Source organism: Episyrphus balteatus, chromosome 1, assembly GCF_945859705.1.
Source record: "Episyrphus balteatus chromosome 1, idEpiBalt1.1, whole genome shotgun sequence".
NCBI classification, from domain to species: Eukaryota; Metazoa; Arthropoda; class Insecta; order Diptera; family Syrphidae; genus Episyrphus; species Episyrphus balteatus.
Genome location: NC_079134.1, coordinates 115,063,367 through 115,080,191, shown reverse-complemented (window position 1 = coordinate 115,080,191; position 16,825 = coordinate 115,063,367). Strand labels below are relative to the sequence as shown.

General features: G+C 31.9%; 1 long non-coding RNA gene across 1 annotated transcript; it reads left to right on the top strand.

Annotated features, from left to right (window-relative positions):
* Window positions 1-7,072: 7,072 nt before the first annotated feature.
* Window positions 7,073-8,696, top strand: LOC129906584 (uncharacterized). Its single transcript, XR_008770830.1, has 3 exons — window positions 7,073-8,024; window positions 8,081-8,234; window positions 8,296-8,696. It is a non-coding gene; the product is annotated as an uncharacterized LOC129906584 (long non-coding RNA).
* The last annotated feature ends 8,129 nt before the right edge of the window (window positions 8,697-16,825 follow it).

Below are 16,825 nucleotides of genomic sequence, written 5' to 3'. Positions count from 1 at the left end.
GAATCAAAAATAATCAAAAAATGAATTACATTTACCATGGAATATTGAATTTTCATGCAAAACTTAAATTGCTTGCTTTTCTTTTTTATTAAATTTTCACACAAATAAATGTTTTGAAGGAGTGAGGTGCAAAAGTAAAAGTATGAAAAATAATTGTGCGGTTTGTGATAAAATGATCAAATTAATAGGATTGTTAGTGCAATATGTAACCCTCATTTTAAGATATTGGGCCACCTAACATTTTACCTATAAGGGTGTTTATAACGATGCACAGAAAGCAATTTTGTGAAATTTGGGGTTATTAGATGGCTCATGTACATCCTCATAGGTGAAATACACTCGATTATATTTTAATCAAGGATTTTTCTATCGAATAATCCTTGATTAAAAGATAATCGACTGTGAACAAACTGGCCCTTAGACTAAGGGCCAGCTTGTTCATTCTCGATAATTCAAGGATTCCAAGGTAGGTTCCTGGGGTGGAATCGGTTTACGTTATTTACTCTCGGTCATAAAAGACGAATTTGATCTGCGTAAGGTGATATTCACAGTGATAACCACATTTTTGTGATTCTTTTCCTTTGAGACAGCTATTTTGTAATCACATTCACGTGCTCAACTTTTTTGTCCCAGAAAAATTAAGTAGGTACCCCAAATTCCCCCAAATTCTTTCGAAATATTTTTCACATTAAGAGCAAATTTTCTTCAAAAATCTTTCAAATTTGTCAAAATTTCGAAGGAAAAACCGAATCCCAGTCAAAGAGAGTGTGATTATTGCATTTTTCTTTTCGAATCAAGGGTATGTTTTTTTATTAGGTATGTAATTTAAATTATTTGCCTGCTTTCCTTTTCGTATTCCGTAACTCGACTCCCACCCCACAGCACAACCCACTCTAACACTCCACTTGGTCGTTGTTTTTAATTGATACGTGAATCGGTTGTTTCCAGAAACAGAGAAATCAGATATTATTTATCCCTGTCCTCACTGCTTAGTTAATTAGGCTTTGTACTTCATTATTGTTTTTAGTTTGACATCAGAAAGAAAAAAAAATCTCTATAAAGGCTATCTCAAGGCTATCTCAAGGCCTTTATAATAGAGTATTTTTTTTTCTTTCTAAGTGCCTTTTGTGTTAGTGGTTGTCTATTTAAAAGTAACGGACCGTTTTATTTTTTATCAAACCTTAAAAAGTTTTGACTTCAAATAATCAACTATGTTTCAAGAGAATGGCCGACGAAAGTAAAAGATCTGGAGCTTGGCAGTACAAAATACAGCCCATAAGGCTAAGTGCAATTTTTGTGGAAAGGTTTTGTCTTACAAAGGTGGCGGCCTCTACAACCTAATAAGACACACAATGCTTATCACCCAAATGTTTACACTGCGATCTTAGAACGACGTCAATCTCCAGCGAAGATAACAGAAACGTCCCAATTGATATCACCAATATCGAAGAGACAACACCGACAACATCTTCATCATTAGTCAAACTAACAAATACAGCTGCTTCTTTGGCCACGACAAGCCAAATTTCATCGACCAACCAAAATTCATCAATAGTCACAGTTAAAAAAAAAGAAACAATTCAAAAATAACCCAATACTTAAACAAACCCGTTTCTGTCATAAAAAAATTGAGCAATTAAATAGATACCTCATATATAACTTACTACAAAACAATACTTACCTTTTCAAATTGTGAAATCTAAATTCTTACAGAATTAAACCCTAACAATTAACTTCCCTCCCGTAAAACTGTATCCAACGTTCTCTTTACCAATTATAAATAAAATAATTATTTTAAATAACAAAATCTTAGGTCGAAGCAAGATACGTAAGCTCGACAACAGATTTTTGGACTTCATCTTCTACAGAAAGCTACATCAGCTTGACGGCACATTTTTTGAATGAAAATACAGTGTTGGCAACATGTCTGTTGGAGTGTCACCAATTTTCAGAGAGGTACACTTCTGAAAACTTACACGAAATTCTAAAAAAAATGTGCCTCGACTGGGGTAAAGAAAAAAAATTTTGTTTCAGTCACCACCGATAACGCTTTTAACTTTCAAGGGGCGATAAAGTTGTGTTCCTGGAACTGGAAGTCGATTCCGTGCATTGCCCATACCCTGCATTTGGTTGTTCAAAAAGGACTCCTAGAAATAAAGCCTACTCAAACAAAAGTAAAAACAATTCTGGAGCTTTCTCGAAGCAGTGATCGACTGAAGGCAATGCAACTGCAAATGGGGGAAAAAGAACTCAAGCTGAAGCAGGATGTGGTGGAACTCGACCTGTGATATGTATGAAAGAGTGCTGGCTGTAAAAAATAATATGTTGTCAACACTGCCCGTCAACTTCACCGACGGACGTTCAAAATCTTAATACAACAGATTTTGATATTTTGTCACTCAGTGAAATTCTTATCCTCCCTGACTGTTTCAAAAACATGATAAACTCAATTTAAGCGTCATTAAAAAAAAAGTTTAAAGATGTTGAACCTAATGATGTTTTGGCAGAAAGGACACTTTTAGATTCGCATTTTTAAAAAATACGCATTTACAAACGAATCAGCCTTTTAAAAAGCTTGCTCGCGTTTAAAATCTAAAGTAATTTCTTTACAAAGAACTCAACATACCGAGCCCGTCGAAGTTCAGCAACCACAATCGTCTACTTCAAAAAAGGCTCTTTCTATTTGGGAAGACTTTAACAAAAAAGTAGCTGCGGCAGTGCGGAACTAAAAAATGTAAATGTAAACCTATGGGCATTGTATTAGAAGTGGATGAGTACCTGTGAGAAATAACATAATATTGAATTTGGAACCTTGTTTTTGTTGCTTTATAATACATATATTGTTCTTTTTATTTTTTTGTTAATGTTTTTTGTTTTACTCAGTCCCGATTTTTCAGTCTTCTAATAAACAGTCAGTTAACTGTTTGACGAGTAATAATATTAGGCTCATAAACAATAACAATATTGAATTTTTCAATCACCCAGTTAGCTATTCTACAGAATAACAGAAAAAAAATATCAAATTCAAAAATATTTAAAATTAAACGTCATTTTTATTCATAATTGTTTTTATTTTCTTGTGTTCTTCAAAACGTCTTTGACACATTATTTTTGTTGAGATTATATAATAATATATGAATAATTTGTATTCATCTCTGAAAGAAGTACATAGATAGTTTTATTTTTCTATTAAATATTTTATTCCTAGGAATAAGCTATATCTGACTGTTGAAAAATTGATTTTTTTTCTATCTGGGGAATTAGTACTAACTGACTGTTTAACTGGCTATTGAAAAATAGGCCGTTATTAAAATAAAATTTTAACATCAACATTGCGAACAAGTTAATTTAAAAAAATGCATTTCTTTAAAAACTATTCATATAAGATTTTAAGTTATGCTTTTCGCGGGTATCAATCATTTTAAGTTTAATTTAGTTAAATTTTACGAAACTCACCGCGTATTTATAAGTAATATTTAATTTTATTTCTTCGCCCCGACGACGTTTCGAAGAACTTCCAAACCTCGTGGTTACGGGATTACAATGGGTTTGATGGATATTGTTAAATGCTGTTGTTTGTTCTCGATCGAAGCGAGCTTCTTAAACCAACAAGAATGAACACACAAGACTACACAAGTTCAATTCAAGAAGAACCAAACCCGTCACCACCCACTGCAATAGAAAATGGACCAACAACTACGCACAGGTACAACTTGCGTGTGCGATCGAGATCATTATTGTAACATGGAAACACTTCCCCAAAGCTCGACAGTATTTCAAATAGGAGAAGTAAAAAGTAAAATTTTAAAACTCCCCACGGAAACCTCACACTTATACATTCCATATTACAACACTTAATAAAAAAAATAATCTTACAGACAAAAAAAAAATCGGCAGCAAGAAAACCGTTAGTTTTAAAATTTATTTCAAAGATATTGTAATTATATTCTAACAAGGAATTTCTTTATTTGTTGTAATAGGTGCGTTTAAATACTCCCAGCCTTTCGACGACGACGATTCAGAGAATGTAATGGAAAAAAAGTACCTGAAACACCAACAACTTCCACAGAACAATTTAAACGCACAAGTAAGTTACATACGAGACGACCGACAATTTTTATTATCTTCTTATATTTTTCTTATCATAGATGAGTTCTTATACACAGAGTTATAAGGAGTTTCTGAAAATAGACTCTAGAACCATGAAACCTGCCACTAGTACACAAAAGATGTATTCTTACAAGCAAACCAAACCTACAGCAACGACAACAACTTCAACCGCAACTTCAAGTAAATTTTATTTAAATAAACACACATGTATTTTGCCAAAGAAAGTTCTTACGCGTTTTCAACGCCAAAAATTCAACACAGTAAAATGTGATAAAAAAATGTTTGGTTATTGCCTAAAACAGAAGTATTTCTACTTTTTTAATCCAATTCTTGTTTGGGTACCTACTCTGAATCTTTGTGTAGCTTTTGACAAAAGAGAGCGCTCCGAGAGAGCAAACAATTTCCCTTTCGTGAAAATGTATGTATGCATTGCAACAGAAACTTAAGCGAAGCTTTTGTTGATATTATTTTTCAAATTATACCGTTAGTTTCAAAGAAAACCGTTAGTTTTAAAATTTATTTCAAAGATATTGTTGTTATATTCTAACAAGTTATTTCTTTATTTCTTGTAGTAGGTGCGTTTAAATACTCCCAGCCTTTCGAATACGACGATTCAGAGAATGTAATGGAAAAAAGAGTACCTGAAACACCAACAACTTCGACAGAACAATTTAAACGCACAAGTAAGTTACATACGACGCACGACGGACAATATTTATTATCTTCTAATATTTTTCTTATCATAAATGAGTTCTTATACACAGAGTTTGGGGACGAAGAAACCCAAAACTATAAGGAATTTCTGAAAATAGACTCTAGAACCATGAAACCTGCTACTAGTACACAAAAGACATATTCTTACAAGCAAACCAAACCTACAGCAACGACAACAACTTCAACCGCAACTTCAAGTAAATTTTATATAAATATACACATATGTATTTTTCCAAAGAAAGTTCTTACGCGTTTTCAACACCAAAAATTCATCACAGTAAAATGTGATAAAAAAATGTTTGGTTATTGCTTAAAACAGAAGTATTTCTACTTTTTTAATCCAATTCTTGTTTGGGTACTCTGAATCTTTGTGTAGTTTTTCACAAAAGAGAGCGCTCCGAGAGAGACAACAATTTCCCCTTTCGTGAAAATTGTGAAATTGCAACAGAAACTTAGGCGAAGCTTTTATTGATCTTATTTTTCAAAACAAAAGAAAAGAACATTTAGACAAAGATCGATAAAGGCTTGAATTTTTTGCATACAATCACCTGTACGGCTAGGCTACCACATATACTTTCCGGTGTGGTCAGCCCTAAATCTTTCTTACACGCCCGAAGCCCAAAAATTAATATTGTAATGGTATTACCATTATTGTCATTTCTAATTATTTACACATTGGCTGTTAAAATAACGCATCTCTAAATACTGAGAAAATCCTCACAAAATCTAAAATTTATAACTAATGTCCGGATGCTTCTGAAAGTGTGTTATTGGCATCGAATGACAGTTCTTCTTCTTGAAATAAAAGAATTTCTCTTCTTATTTTGTAATCAAAATCCAAAATCAGAAACACTCACTCATTCAAACCTTTAAACGTCAAATTTGTCAAACTGCATTTTTTGTTTTGATGCGATTGTTTTGCAAAATACCTATAAAATTTAATAAAATAAACTCATAAAGAGTTCCACAAATTAAATTTTAATATTAATAAAGTGATAATGAATATTCCTACAATTATAAACGGTTTGCTATTTCCCTCTTTGTCATCTTCATAGACGTCAAGTGATGAGGGAAATTGTGAGAAAAACACACATATACATACATATATGTACATGAAACTTCAAACTGAAAAGAACTATGTTTGGGTGTTTTTTTTTGCGTTCGCGATCGAAGAGCCAATTGAAAACGATATGAGTGAATACCGTTTTTTTTTTTTATTTTTTAACAATCTTAAATCTGATATTGCAGTAGTGAGTGACAACTGCAAACAATAACCTGCCTGAATTAACATCAATCCATCTTTCGCTTCCAATCCATTCCCACGCTGAGGATACAAAAAAAAATTTAAAAGCCGTTCAAGTAAACTATCATCTCGTAAGTCGTATCGTAACTAATGTGATGAAAGAAGTAAAGTACATCAGGAGAGAAATGCAAGAGCTGAAAACCAAAAATGAAGCTATACAACTTCCTTATTTAGATTTTCCTTGTACCTACAACAATCGATGTTTTAAAAAATTTCGAAACCCAAATTCGAGAAAAGGATGAAATGCCAAAAGCATTTGTAATAATTAATTATACCATTTATATACAGTTTTATATATTCTTTTTTGCAGCCTGCTCAACAAAATGCCAGACAAAACGTTAGAAAAATTTTTAAGGTCTAGCCTAAAAGCTATTTGTATTGAAAAAGTTGCGGCCAAATATTACTTCTACGGTAAAAACCAAAACGTTAAAGTGCAACCTTACGGGTGCATTGCCATTGTTGAAGGTAATTATGATTTTTTTTGTATTGTTTATCCATTCTTTAAAACTTTTAATCTTAAATTCCAGAATGCGCAAGAAAAAAATTTCCGTACACCAGGGCGTCTGACATTCAAGGATTCAAGGGAATATTTTCAAATTGTTTCACTATTCTAAAGATGGAATTAGAAAAAAAGGGAAACCAGTATAAGAAACTTTCGATTTTATAGTTTATTGACTATATTTTACCAAAATGTATAACCATTCCATACAAGAGGGTAGTATCCCAAGTAACAATTTAGCTTTCATAAGGGTCAATGCAAGCTATTTTTTGGCTTGCATTAGAAAAAGGACAGGTCTTATAAAAAATCATTTAGGTGCATTTTACCGAAATTGCATAGGAGGTCTTCCTGCAGAGGGTTTATCTAATGCACAAACCGGATTACTTGCGTAGGATGTTATAAAAAGGCCTTATAGAAGTTGTTATAAGTAAAAAAAAAGAATTTATTGAATTTTATTTTATTATTTTTATTTTATTTAGTTTTTTTCTATTTTTCATTTTCTACTTTTTATTTTATTTTATTTATTTTAATTTTTTCCTATTTTGTTTTTTCTCCTTTTTTGGATTATTCCTACAATTATGAACGGTTTGCTATTTCCCTCTTTATCATTTTCATAGTCGGCAAGTGATGAGGGAGATCGTGAAAAAACACACATATAAATACATATGTATGTGTACATGAAACTTCTAACTAAAAAAAACTGTGTTTAGGTGTTTTTTTTTTGGCGTTCGGGATCGAAGAGCTCTTACGGATTACCAATTGAAAACGACATAAATGAATACCGTTTATTTTATTTTTTACCATCTTAATTCTGATATTGCAGTAGTGAGTGACAACTGCAAACAATAATCGGCCTGAATTAACACCAATCCATCTTCCGCTTCCAATCCATTCCCACTTTGAGGATACAAAAAAAAATTTTTAAAGCCATTCAAGTAAACTATCATCTCGTAAGTCGTAACTAATGTGATGAAAGAAGTAAAGTACATCAGGAGATAAATACAAGAGCTGAAAAAAAAAATGAAACTATACAACTACCTTATTTAGATTTTTCTTGTACCTTCAACAATCGATATTTTAAAAAATTTCGAAACCCAAATTCGAGAAAAGGATGAAATGTCAAAAGCATTGGTAATAATTAATTATACCATTTATATACAGTTTTATATATTCTTTTTTGCAGCTTCCTCAACAAAATGCCAGACCAAACGTTAGAAAAATTTCTAAGGTCTAGCCTAAAAGAAGTAAAGTACATCAGGAGAGAAATACAAGAGCTGAAAACCAAAAATGAAGCTATACAACTTCCTTATTTAGATTTTCCTTGTACCTACAACAATCGATGTTTTAAAAAATTTCGAAACCCAAATTCGAGAAAATGATGAAATGTCAAAAGCATTGGTAATAATTAATTATACCATTTATATACATACAGTTTTATATATTCTTTTTTGCAGCCTGCTCAACAAAATGCCAGACCAAACGTTAGAAAAATTTCTAAGGTCTAGCCTAAAAGCTATTTGTATCGAAAAAGTTGCGGCCAAATATTCCTTCCACGGTAAAACCAAAACGTAAAGTGGAACTTTACGGGTGCATTGCCATTGTTGAAGGGTATTATGAATTTGTTTGTATTGTTTATCCATTCTTTTAAGCTTTTAATCTTAAATTTCAGAATGCGCAAGAAAAAAATTTCCGTACACCTGGGGGTCTGACATTCAAGGATTCAAGCGAATATTTTCAAATGGTTTCACTATTCTTAAGATAGAATTAGAAAAAAAGGGAAACCAGTATAAGAAACTTTCGATTTTATAGTTTATTGACTATATTTTTCCAAAATGTATAATAACCATTCCATACAAGAGGGTAGTATCCCAAGTAGGGCTGCCAGATAAAATTTTATTAACAACAGACTTCAAAAGTCGGGACAAATCGGGACAGCAAAAAAATACATGAAATTGAAAATAAAATATAATAAAAAGAATTACGAAGGTGATTACATGCTTTTCCATGCACGACTTACCTACTTCTAAATTTTTGTGGACCTCTTGCAAAAGTATGAGTTAGTCAAAATTCCATTTTCATTAAAAAATAATAAAATCTTCATCCATAAAATGAAATCACATTTATCGTAGATACCGCTTAAAAACTGTCTATTGATGGATGTTTTAGTAAATGTACTAATCCCCAATTTATGTTGTCAACAGTTTTCTAATTTTATTTAAAACAATTTATTTTTAATGCAGGCTTAAAATCATTTTTATTCTATTTTATTTTTTTATTTTTGACTTTAAGCCTGCACCAAAAATAAATTGTTTTAAAAGTTTTTTTTTTATTTTGATCTGAAATAGAAAACCTAGGCTTTTGTCATTTACAGATTTCAATTTTCTGAACTCTTACAAAAGTTATCGGGCTTATTAAGTTCAAAAAATAACAAAATGTGTTAAATTCTTAAAAAAAATTAAAATTTAAATTCTTTAAAAAAATTAAAATTTAAATTGTTTAAAAAAATTTTGTTTTAAATTGAAAAAAAGTAAGAATATATTTTAATTGTGAATGTTCTAAATCTCACTTACATAAGTAACTATTAAATTCTCTTATGGGAGTTTAAACAAAAAAAAAACTTTTCATCCATTTTAAAGGTAAAGTCTTACACTGAGCTTTAATTGAATTTAAACATAAGCTCCCGGTCGGGTCGCTGATTAAAGGGCCCAACCCATAGAATCCGTCGCGTGCGTTACGTCGAAGTTTTCAACTGACAACCCGATAAAATACACACGTTCTTATGAGAATCGACCCATACATGACGGACTCAACTAATGCGTTTTATGGGTCGGTTCTCATAAGAACGTGTATATTTTATAAAGCTGTCAGTTAAATCCGTCGACGTAAAGGATGCGACGGATTGTATGGGTTGAGCCCTTAAGAAACGGAATGTCGGGACACAACCGGGACATTTTATAAATCGGGACAGATGTCGGGACAGGGTCTAAATGTCGGGACTGTCCCGGCGAAATCGGGACGTCTGGCAGCCCTAATCCCAAGTAACAATTTAGCTTTCATAAGGGTCAATGCAAGCTATTTTTTGGCTTGCATTAGAAAAAGGACAGGTCTTATACAAATCATTTTGGCGTATTTTACCGAAATTGCATAGGACTTTCCTTCACAGGTAGTCTACAAGTTAATAGCTTGGGACAAACAGCTAAAAATGTCCTTATGGAGGTCTTCCTGCAGAGGGTTTGTCTAATGCACAAAGATGTTATAAGATGTGGAATTTATGCATAGAAAAAAAAAGAATTTATTGAATTTTATTTCATTATTTTTATTTTATTTTAGTTTTTTTCTATTTTGCATTTTCTACTTTTTATTTTATTTAATTTAATTTTTTCCTATTTTGTTTTTTCTTCTTTTTTGGAAATTCCACTGCTTTTTCTGTTGTTCTGAAATGGTATGAATATTATTTTAATTGAAAAAGCACACATTTTTGTATTTTCACATGCCCCGGCCAGGAATCGATCCCACGTACCTCTGCATACCAAGCCAGCACCTTACCAGTAGACCATGCTCGAATATTAAAGATGAGTGGAAAAAAGGGAGCTAATTGAAACCTCACATAAAAAAAACATTGCATTTCAATGTGAGATTTCAATTTAGCTCCCAATTTTCCACTCATCTTTAATATTCGAGCATGGTCTACTGGTAAGGTGCTGGCTTGGTATGCAGAGGTACGTGGGATCGATTCCTGGCCGGGGCATGTGAAAATACAAAAATGTGTGCTTTTTCAATTAAAATAATATTCTCATCATTTTAGAACAACAGAAAAAGCAGTGAAATTTCCAGAAAAAGGAAAAGAAACAAAATAGGAAAAAATTAAAATAAATAAAATAATATGTAGAAAATGCAAAACAGAAGAAAATAAAAAAATTAAATAAAATTCAATTAATTCTATTTTTTATGCATAAATTCAACATCTTCTACAACACCTACAACAACTTCTATAAGGCCTTATTATAACATCCTACGCAAGTAATCCGGTTTGTGCATTAGATAAACCCTCTACAGGAAGACCTCCGTAAGGCCATTTTAAGCTGTTTGTCACAAGCTATTAGCTTGTGGATTGTCTGTGAAGGAAAGTCCTATGCAATTTCGGTAAAATGCGCCAAAATGATTTGCATAACACCCGTCCTTCTTGTTATGAAAGCCAAAAAATAGCTTGCATTGACCCTTATTAAAGCTAAATTGTTACTTGGGAGGTTTAACTTTTTTCAAAAGGAATTCTAATATTATAGTTAAATTTTTAGACAAAATACTAGTCTTTGTAACTGCATTTAATTTATGTCGATTTCTTTCAATCCTAAGATATCTGACATCTAGGTGTTTCCATAATTCAAAGCGTCGCGTAGCGCTTTTAAATAAGTTTATTTAAAGTGGGTTTCCTTTCCACTGTGTAAAATTACTTTAAAAAAGTGTGAAAGGAATCTGAAAACGATTCTTTAGATTTATGGAAGGGTGTGTGTATTGTTTGACAATCATTTCCATCCACACGCTAAAGACTAAGCCCTTGTTTGCCTTTTTTTTTTAGCCTTAAGTGCACACATACTAGCTTTTAATTTACAAAGAAAACTTCCACCATCACGTTTGAGGTTTGTGTCAAATCTTCTTTGTGCTCCTGAATCTTTCTTTTAAATTTTAAGGCATGTAACGTTTTGTCTGGCTCTGGGCGCCTATTTTGGCTCTGTGAAAAAACGAAATGATAAAATTTTTATCATCGTTTTCATTCGACTTTTTCATTTTATCATTCAATTTTTGCTTTCAAGCTGCGGTCGAATCACGACGTACGTTCGTTTACGTATGGTATGGCCGCTATCTGTCCCTATATTTTTCTACTGATTGAATAGAGACGGGAATAGTCAAAACGTTAACGTATGATCGTAATCGTGTGCCGTGGTTTTGAAAATTAAGTTTTGTTATGCGTTGAACTTTAAACTAGGTTTAACCCGTTATTTTCAAGTACATGAGAGCTCTCAGTTTTATCGCCGATGTACGATGTTTATTCTTGAACTAAAAGCGTACAACGAGAGTAAGTACAACGTAAGTAGTAAAACCCTCTTGTTGTTCGGTTTTAATTCAAAAAACGAACAACTTACACACCGGCGATGAAACCGAATGTATAAATGCAGCTTAGCTATGGGTGTCCATTACTAAAAAAATCAGGTGTCCACTACTGAAAAAATGGTGTCCGTAACTAAAAAGTCCAGTAATTTCAGGTTTTATCTGCGGGAAAATTCCTATTGGGCTGAATTTTGATATACACCTTCGTTACGGCGTTGTAATGAAGATGTGAAAAACCAACATTGATATGGTGCCGGGCTTTAGAAGTTATCACGAAGTTATCACGAAAATCAATTTTCGCATATATCTCGAGACCTGTTGCTCGGAGGTCAACATAGGGGTCTATAGAAAAATTGTTTGTCATAAAATTATCTACAATATTACCTAAAGCATTTTTATGCAAAAATAAACCGTTTTCGGAATAGAGCGATTTGAAGCGTAGGCATAATCCATGATATGTAATAATAGGTTTTTTTTATTGAAGAGTGAATAATTTTGTATTTGAATACTGAAAAATAAATGTGTAAGCTCATCTGTTTTTTATGAATACGTTTTTATAAGTTTCATTTGTAATTGACATTCAAACTAACTTACTAACTAACTAACGAACTAACTTACTAGCTAACTATGTAATAAAATCTTAGCAGTAAGTGTGGACCCTCTTCCAACCATATCGTGTCGAACTGAAACTTTATTATACAAAAGTATATTCGACTGATAGCCTCAACAAATATCCTCACTTCCAGAAAAACATTTTGTTTCTGCATGCCAAGACCGGGTATGATACAACCTCAGTTTTTTTTTTTTTTTTTTTTGGAAAAGGAAAAATTAAAGTAATGAAGATATTTGAAAAAACACCCGATTTGCATAATTCTGTAGAGATATTCATTGGCAAAACTGAAATAAATTTTTAACTCGCAATGTACGGTGCTCCAACAACAGAACACTCGATAGATAATTATATATAGTGTAGCTTTGCTAAACAAACAAGACAAAGCACAGCTGTGAAATTTTCATCATTACCACCTAACTCTGCAGCAGCCCTACAGCATATCTATCGAGTATATTATAAAATACAAACCTGGCTAGGAATATAAATTGATCCGGAGCTTTGGGGTTGAGAATTGAAAAATAATAAGCTTCAGCCAGTTACAACGTTATTACTACCAGCACCCGATGATCCACTAAACGCAATCTTATGTAATTGCACAAAAGTTTGTGTGGTTAATGTGAATGCAAAACAATTGGCTTAAAATGTTCAAAAGCTTGTGAGCATTGCCGTGACCAGTCATGCCTTAATGCAGAGTCAACCATTGATAAAAATGATGAAGATGTCGAATTAAATATAGCAATGAGTTCACTCGAGGTATTACCAGTTACCAGCAATTGTAAATAATAAAGATATGTATCAGTGTGGCGAGGCGTGAATAAATTCAAAAGGGAAGACGAAGAAAAATTATTCACCAAAAAATCAAATTCCAAATGTTTTAGGTAGTATCAAGTCATAAAGTTAAACAATCCAAACCAATTTTATTATACCTTAAGCCCTGATTTTTCTATCGTCAGTTAGACTATCAGAAGAATAAATGTCAATATAAAAAAAACTTTTATTCCTAGGAATAAGCTCTATCTGAGGTTTATCTGACTATTGAAAAATTGGCACTAAGTCGTTTTTTTAGTAACGCATAATAAAAGCGGTTTCGAAAGAAAACTTTTGTGGCACATGCAAATACAATGTCTTAAATAAATTTATTGTTTTTTGAAATGAAAAAATAGGAACTTCACAAATTTTTGATCATAAATAAATAGATAAATAAATAAATAAAAAAATAAAAATAAAAACTCTTTAATATATGTATATGTACAAGAAATTCGATTAGCCTCTAATTTAATTAATAAGCTCTCGACAGTAGAAAGCGAGTCAGTGTCCCATTCGTCAGGGCTGTCTATTATTTTATTAAAAGTTTCAATTATGTCTAATCTGCAATTTAAAATGACGTTTATTATTATCGAATGATAATGCCAGCTAGTTTCCGATACCCCAGACATGCGTCGTCGGTTGGCCATTTTTTTTAAAAGATTGGAACTCACTAACATCAAAAAAACCAAGAAATCTTTCTTCAATCTGATAAGCACCTTAGAACGGCACTTAGTTGTTCCCTATGACTCACGTCTGGTGTTTCGTCTATCATAATAGAAACAAATCGCGCTTAACTAAACTGTACTTTTATTTCTGATTTTAAAACTGCTGCGATAATATGTATCAAATCGTTTTGAATATAACTTGATAAACCTGAAAAAATGCGATTTTGTACAATTGAACACTTTTCTAAATGAGTTTCCATTAGAGTGTCATATTTTCCTTGTGACCTCTAAATGCCTGCTCTGGTTTCCCTAAAAGAACTACTGTATCTATAAAACGGTCCATTAACTTTCGATTCTTTTCAACTTTTTTATTGTGGGTCGTAAAGGAATTTACTAAAGTGGTTTCAATTCTATTAATACCAAATTCATGCAGTGATAAACATCTACGAATGTGTTTTTCCGTTGTTACATGCTTTATTTGCAGAGTTCGCTAAATTATTAATGCCGGCATAACCTGCAAGACTCCAAACACTAGGAGAGTAAGAAAAAAGAAGGCAAGGAAAACAAAACATTTTATTTAATTAACAACTCCCTGTCAACCAAGTATACTTTGTAACGAACCGAGGTGTTGTCTGCTGGATTCCCAAACTTGGATCTCATGGCTTTCCACAAAAGCCAAACCTTTAGCTCTTAGAGTCCAAGTCTGAGAATCCTTTACCTCTCCAACCCATTACCACCATTACGACTAGGGTTCCCAACATTTTCGGAACCGATTATAGTATTTTGAGGAAAAACTGTAAAAAAAATATAGTACTTTCCACACAAATATAGTATTTATAAGTAAATAAAGAAGTCAAGGAATTTTTGTTAAAGTTGTTGCATATTATTGTTTGTAAAACCTTTATTTTTTGCACTTCTTGTATATATGTATTATTCAAAATTTTTTTGTAGAAAAAAAATTATCACAAGGTTTTTCATATTCAACATTTCAATTTTCGCCGTTTTGAGTTCATGAAACATGATTGAAAAAATACTTTTTGTGAACTCTTCAGTAGCAGAAAATATCTTAAAAACATTAAGGAGGTGTTTTAATTGCGTTAAAATTTAGGTGACAATTTTAACCTAGGTTTAATTTTGACACTAGCGTTGTGAATAAAATAGGTTTAAATGTATTCTCCTGTAGAGAAGGCTAAAATTTTAACGAAGATGAAAACTTTAACTTAAAAATAAACTCAATCAACACACGGCCTTAGTAGGCTAGGTTTAGGCGAGTTCAGATATGTACATGGACAATATAAAGCAATAAAGTTCAATCAACATAAGAAATATTTTTGTTTTTGATTTCTTTCACCTCATTAAAATATAGTATTTTTGCGTACTATATATTTCTTTAACAGTATATAGTACGTAAAGCCCAAATATAGTACAATACTATATATTATAGTACGGTTGGGAACTCTAATTACGACCCCCATGTTTACAGGAACAGGAGGCCGATCCTGGCAGCAGAAATGAGAGGGGCACAGGCTACGGCAGCTGGTTTAGCAAGCTCATCGAATGGGGGGGTTCTTGCTACCGTAGCACTGTGCCGATGTTACGTCTAATATCATGCCAAAAAAAATAAAATCGGATTTTTGGGGTTCAACAAAAAAAAATGAGTTGAGCCCGAATTCCCTCAATTAACTAGCTATGGTGTTTAATAGTGATTGTGTGTTGGTGTGATTTCTGAGGGGGGGGGGGGGGGGGGGTGGTGGTAAGTCACGGTGTATATGACTTAAATAAAATTGTAGACTAAATAAATAAATAAAAATAGTTGAAAACCATGATGCCTTTGATTTAATTTATTAAATTTGATTTTATGATTGCTTACGTTTTTAGCTTTTAACATTTACCTACAAAATTTTAATTTGAAATTTTTTTCTTTTTGTTTTAAATTGGTTTTATTTAAATTTAATTCCCAGATTTATTTTTTTTTTTGCCCTTAGTATTAATTAATTACAATTTTTTACTGAAAAATAAACACAACGAACACTTTATAACACTGGGATTGCGAATAAAACATATAAGGGGAGTAAGGGAACACGGGGGATGAATTTCACTAGGTTAGGTACAGTAGAAAGTATTAAATTCAGGTTTCTTTTTTTTCAGGTATAGGTTTAATTAATTTGTCACAGGTAAGTATTTATATGTTTCAGGGGTTCAGATCTAAGTTTTAATAATTTGACACCACAGGTAAGTATTTAAATATTTTTTTTTCCTTTTCAGGGTTTCAAATGTAAGTCTTGATATTTTGAAACCACCTATTTAAATTATTTTCATTTTTTTTTTCTTTTCAGGGATTCAAATATAAGTTTTAATATTTTAGTCACAATTTAATGTATTAATATATGTAATCTATTAATCTTTTTCCTAGTTTCAGGTAAGTAGATACCTATGAAACATAAAAAAAATACAAAAAAAAAGTTTTTTTATTTTAATTTTAATTTGGTACACAAAACAGAAACTTTTAAATTTTCCCGGTTGTTTTGACAGGTCAAATGTTTTTTTTTTTCTTTTTTTTTTGAATGAGCAAAAAAATTATAGGAACTTGTCGCCCACGTAACTTTTTTCAGAGCCCATCTAAAATTTATTAAAATGCAGATGAAGTTGCTATAATGTTCGTCTTCGCTATAATCTTCATCCAATTCCCTGAATTCTGATTTTTGATTTACTTTTTCTATCACACTTGTGTGTTTTTTTTGTTTTATGTCCTTGCATTGCAGATTAGAAAATGCGGGCGTATGTAAATCCACCATAATATTGAATCCTCAAATGAAATTGCGCGCCTCCATTAAACTTTTCATTTTAAGACTCGTCGACATGCATTAGAACCTATTGGGGAAAATTCCTAGAGTTCGGTATTAGTTTTTAATTTAAGGTGTATGCTAAAACTCACTCTATGAGAAGTTCTCATAGAGGAGAAGTTAAATATTAAATTTATAAAATGTTCACAGAAATCAGTAAAATTT